This window comes from Delphinapterus leucas, chromosome 6 (genome assembly GCF_059928025.1).
Source record: "Delphinapterus leucas isolate spDelLeu-1000000601 "Yukka" chromosome 6, BTC_Dleu_Yukka2, whole genome shotgun sequence".
NCBI classification, from domain to species: domain Eukaryota; kingdom Metazoa; phylum Chordata; class Mammalia; order Artiodactyla; family Monodontidae; genus Delphinapterus; species Delphinapterus leucas.
The window spans coordinates 74,902,252-74,908,756 of NC_143134.1; positions in this window are offsets into that span (position 1 = coordinate 74,902,252).

Below are 6,505 nucleotides of genomic sequence, written 5' to 3' on the forward strand. Positions count from 1 at the left end.
GATGGACTATGGCAGCCTGCTATACCATATGACCTCGTTTGCATTGTTACTGACCTGCATTTTACACATGAAGAAACCAGGGCTCAGGAACATTAAAACTCGCCCAGAGTTAGGCTCCTGTTCTGCTACTTCCTTACTAAAGCAAGATTTATTAGTGACTAGTCTATGCAAATCTATAACAAAGGCTTTTGCAGTAGGAAAACCAAAAACACATTCCACTGTGGAAAAAAACTCAACAATAGAACAATATAAACAAATGCTAAACGAGTATTTAAAATATAGTCCTTTTTCAAAAATAAATTATTTTTTAGTCCAGTAGAAATTTTTAAGTGGGGTAGTCAGTACCAGTGAAAAAATAAATCGTGTGTGTGTATATGTATCTCTTGCTTCTAATGAAAGTTTCGTTGTCCCTCATTTACCTAGAACTCAGTTAAGTGGTGCGCTCTCCTATCTGGGACACAACATAAAATTTAAAGAAGTATTTAATTGGGCTGTGGTAACATGAAAATGGAAAGTAGGGACTGTGCTCTTAATCTTTTCCTTGTGCAGCCTTTCAGGCCTACTTACTTCTATTTATGTACAATTCTAACTGGTTTAATTATTTAGATTCTAAGACCCTGGGAGATTCCCATTTAAGGCGGCGAAAAGACTGCAAGCACAAACAGCAGCTGGGGGAGGAATAAAAATCATGCTCTGACAAACTGGAAAAGCAACACGGTGTGCGGCCAGTGCCCCCCATACCTCGGACCCTGGGAGCATCATCTCATCTCTGGTATCACCCTTATTAAGGATGAATTCTCAGGAAAACATTGTAAATGTTCAGTATTATTTAGCATAATAATGTTAACGGGGCAAGAAAATATATTACATAATTTTAGAAAGCTTTCTATTATGTTTCGCTTCCTGAGTGGATAGACTCTTTGCCACTAGAAAATAAAACTACCCGGAATGATTTATTTACCTCTGTGAAGATACAGAAAAGCGCTGGGGTATGTAAAAGAGAGCCTGAGTTTTTTGGGGTTTTTTTTAATCAGAGTTTTAAAAATTTGATCCAAACTCTGCCACTTGTTTGTTGACACTAGCCTCAGTTTTCTTGTCTGTAAAGTGGAGAACCTAACCTGTGGCACGTGGGCTATGAGCAAAGCAAACACATGACAAATACTATCACGTGTGCAGCATAATTTCATATTCAGATTTGGGATTTTCCCCCGAAGTATGATTTATGACATCCTCTGCTCAACCTCAAACTTAGTCAAAACACTTATTTTGGTTATCTTGGTGATGGATTCTGATTCCCTGGAACAATTTTTCTTGCCCCTTAACAGTACTTGTATTTTACTCCATCTTCTTCATAGCTTCTAAAACTAATAAGCCAACCTTATGTTTGACAGTTTGTATTAAATAATAGGTTTATAATAGGTTTCTCAAGCTATACCTGACTCGATATTCTAATAAACCTCGTTGCTACTTCTGAAGAAAGACCCCCTGTTCATACATGTAAAGTCTGTGTGGATTGGCTATACACGGTTGCCAAGGAAAGCGGACTTTATACCTCCAAGGTACATGCTAAGATTAAAGTAATTTTAGGGGCTTCCCTGGTGGCGCAGTGGTTGAGAGTCCGCCTGCCGATGCAGGGAACGCGGGTTCATGCCCCGGTCTGGGAGGATCCCACATGCCACAGAGCGGCTAGGCCTGTGAGCCATGGCTGCTGAGCCCGTGAGTCCAGAGCCTGTGCTCCGCATCGGGAGAGGCCACAACAGTGAGAGGCCCGCGTACCGCAAAAAAAAAAAAAGTAATTTTAGGTCATGTCCAGTTGAATTCTTGGCATGGATTTATCTTTTGCAAATGAAAACAGCTACATACCAGAAAAAGAAGGAGGGGCACAGGTATGAAATTTCATATAAATTTACCCTGCTGTTCAAAACTATGACTTCATGACTGTCTTTCTGTGTATACTACTATTAGAGTAAGAAATGGCTTCAGATCCTTGGCTTGACTTAATTAACCATGACATTTTAAAGATCCCAATTAGTGGCCCCTGGGAATTTATAAAACTGAGCTCACTTATATCCTGATGTTTGCTACAGAAACAATCTGAGCTCACCTGGTCCATTTTCTCTGGATGTATTATTTAAGATAAAATGTTTCAGCTCTCAACACACTGGGTATAGAGGGACTATACCTCAACATAACAAAGGCCATATATGACAAGCCCATAGCTAACATATTCAAGAGTGAAACTCTAAGAGCTTTCCCTCTAAGATCAGGAGCAACACAAGGATGCCCACACTCTCCACTTTTATTCAACATAATATTAGAAGTCCTAGCCAGAGCAATTAGGCAAGAAAAAAAGAAAAGGCATCGGAATCAGAAAGGAAGAAGTAAAGCTGTCACTATTTGCAGATGGCATGATATTATAGATACAAAACCCTAAAGGCTCCACCAAAAAACCGTTAGAACTAATAAACCATTTCAGTAAAGCTGCAGGATACAAAATCAATATGAAAAAATCAGTTGTGTTTCTAAACACCAACAATGAACTATCAGAAAGAGAAATTAAGAAAGCAATCCCATTTATAATTGCATCAAAAAGAAATAAAATGCTTAGGAATAAACTGAATCAAGAAGGTGAATGATCTGTATGCTGAAAACTCTTAGACATTGATGAAAGAAATTGAAGGAAATACACATACATGAAAAGGTATTTTATGTTCATGGATTGGATGAATTAATATTGTTAAAATGTCTACAGTACTCAAAGTGACCTACAGGTTCAATGCAATTCCTATAAAAATTCCAATGGCGTTTTTCACAGAAATAGAATAAACAATCCCAAAATTTGTGTGGAACTACAAAAGACCCTGAATAGCAAAAGCAATCTTGAGAAAGAAGAACAAAGCAAGAGGCATAACACTTCCTAATTTCAAACTGTACTACAAGGCAATCAAAACAGTATGGTATTGACGTAACTGAGACACATAGATCAATGGAACAGAATTGAAAGCCCAGAAATAAACCACCACATATTTGGCCAATTAAGTCACAACCAAGGAGCCAAGAATATACAATAGGAAAAGGATAGTCTCTTAAATAAATGGTATTGCAAAACCTGGACAGCCACAAGCAGAAGAATGAAAGTACACCATACACCAAAAAAAGAATGAAAGTCTTACACCACACAAAACAACTCAAAATGGATTAAATAACTGAACCTAAGACCTCAAACTATAAGACTCCTAGAAGAAAACATAGGTAGTAAGCTCCTTGACATGAGTCTTGGTGATGATTTTTTTGGATTTGACACTGAAAGAAAAGGTAACAAAAGTAAAAAACAAATGGGACATCAAACTAAAATGCTTCTACACAGCAAAGGAGAAGAAAATATTTGCAAACCACTTATCTGATAAGGGGTTCATATCCAAAATATACAAGGCACTCATACAACTCAATAGCAAAAAGTAAATAATGCAATTAAAAATTGGCAAAGGACTTAAGTAGACATTTTTCCAAAGAAGGCATGAAAATGACCACAAGGTCCATGAAAAGGTGCTCAACATACTAATCATCATAAAAATGAATATTAAAACCACAATGAGATATCACATCACACCTGTTAGAAGGGCTCTCATCAGAAAGACGAGATAACAAAGGCTGGTGAGTATGTCAAGAAAAGGAATTCCTTGTACACTACTGGTGAGACTGTAAATTGGTACAGTCACCATGGAAAACAGTATGGAGGTGCCTCAAGAAATTAAAAATAGAATTACCACATGATCTAGCAGTCCTACTTTTGGGGATATATCCAAAGGAAACAAAACTATTATCTCAAAGAAATCTATGCCCTTTATACTCATTGCAGCGTTATTTACAATAGCCAAGATACAGAAACAACCTCAGGGTCTGTTGATGGACGAATGGATAAAGAAAATGTGAGACGTATCTATAGCTGTATCTTTACTTAGATATAGGTATAATGAAATATTTATCAGCCTTAAGAAAAGAAGAAAATCCTGTCATTTTCAACAATATGGATAAACCTGGAGGGCATTACACTAAGTAAAATAAGCCATACAGAGAAAGACAAATACTGCATGGTATCACTTATATGTGAAATCTAAAAATAAATAAATGAATACATAAGTTTTTTTTTAAAAGTCAAACTCATAGAAACAGTAGAAAAGTGGTTGCCAGGGACTGCGGGGTAGGAGAAATGGCATGATATTGGTAAAAGGGTACAAACTTTCAGCAATTAAAAAAAAAATAGAATGTGTCTATTCTTATATAAGAGAGATGATAATCCAGAACCAGAGAGTTTAAGCCAATAAACCAGAACAGATTTTTTGAGCTGTCTACTGAAGACTTATTTAAACTGTTGAGGAAAACACCTGTACCCAACAGGAAAATTGGCTCACAAAGACTTTCTGCTGCTCTAAAAAAAAAAGTCAAGCCCATTGAGGCTCTATCCAGTTAGAAATATTAGTGCAAGACAAGCCTCTATTTCCACTTGTGTTTCTGTGATATCTGGGAGCATTGGTAATGCCACATCTTGACCCCAAAGTTTTTAGCTCCGATTTCTGCCATGTTAAGTGGAAAAGTAGTTAAATTATATAGAAAGATAAGAGTGCACTGCCCAGTTACATTAACTTCCTACCCCTTCCTTCAATGCTGAGATTTTTCCAAAAGAAAGTGAATGAAATAAAACCAGAAGAGAAATAAAAGTTTAAAATCTCCAAGGTTCAAAAGTAATAGAAGTAAATGAATTTAGGGTCAGGGTTGCTGTGTAAGGCTGCCCAGGCTGTGCACTGCACAACTCTCAGCATTACTATTTATGAAGATTACAACAACCACAGTGTGATGTGAATGGTGCCACCTAGAGCTGTGCAAACTGTTCACAGCATATCCACCTGATCCTGCTGGAATTCATTTTGCCAGTTTATCAGCAATTCTCCTCAAATGCTTCACCAAACATTCCTAAAATCTGCCCTCCTACCAACCCCCAATTCAGGTCTACATCATTTCTTATCTGTATTATTGCAGAAGCTTTCTTGCTTCCACCTCCCTCCCTTTCTTTTAGCTCATCACCCATGCTGCCTCCAGAGTGAGCTTCCAAAAGTATAAATATGATCTTTACCTCTATAAAACCTTAGCAGGACCAGGTCAGACAAGACCAGGTCCAAGTATCATAGCATAAAAAGTGAACTTCTCTGACCTAACCCTGCACTGACACCACAGTATAATTAAGCTTTTCTCACCCTTCACTCTCAACATTTGGCTACAAGTCCAAACCCCCAGCTCCCTAAAGACTCTACGCTGTTTCACATGGTTCTGAGACTTGGCCAGCATTGAATCCATTTTTGTCCTTATTACCCACTTTTCTGCCTCGGGCATTCATTTTACCTGAAAAATGTTCTCAGCACAACCTTGCTGACCCCTCCTGCACTCAGCCTCTTAACCTGGACACCCTTGATTGTTCCATAATCTCACAGCACCTCATGTTTCTCCTTCCCAGCACTGATGGCAAAGGGAATTCACTACTCTAGAATTTTTCACTTCTCCTGGACTATACACTTCAAGAGGACAGAACTTCATCTCCCCCGTTTACTGCTGTAGCTCCAGCATCTAGCACAGTTCCTTGCATACAATAAGAGCTCCATAAATGTCAAATAAATGTGTTGTAATTATGTGTTTACCAGTAAAGCCCAAGTAAAGTTCAAATAAACCCAGCTCCTGAAGTGTTAACAAGAAATATAACTTTTACAGAAAAATGGTTGGGGGGTTGTCAATTGAGGATGTAGAGGAGGGGAGAAATCCTTTTCCTCTACCCATTTTAGATTGTTCAGCTGGGGGGGCTATAAATTAGACTGGCAAGAGACAAATTAAGGGGAGAAAAACAAACAAGTTTATTAACATGTGCATTGCACATGCATTCACAGGTACTGAGTACTAAGTATTGAGTAGCTCAAATGGGTGGTTGGAATTTGGGTTTAATATACCAACTTAGGTTAAACAAAGGCAAAAGGGTTTTGGGTGGCTTTTGAGCATGTAAGGGAAGTAATGGGAAAGTGACCAGGAGAAGTATGATAAACAAGGGTTGTTTAGTAATGTTTGTTATGCAGATTTAAGTTGCTGCCCTCTCCACTGATAAGAACTGTTAAGAGTCCTCCTCTTCCTGGCAAAGGGGAGGGAGATAGCTCTACAAATGGAAATTTCCTTTATAAATGTAAATTTCCGAGGAGGGGAGTAGGAGGGCATGGAGCTCGCCTCCTACCATCAAAAATACATCTACAGGGCTTCCCTGGTGGCGCAGTGGTTGAGAGTCCGCCTGCCGAAGCTGGGGACACGGGTTCGTGCCCCAGTCCGGGAGGATCCCACATGCCGCGGAGCGGCTGGGCCCGTGAGCCATGGCCGCTGAGCCTGCATGTCCAGAGCCTGTGCTCCGCAACGGGAGAGGCCACAACAGTGAGAGGCCCGCGTACCGCAAAAAAACAAAACAACAACATCAAAA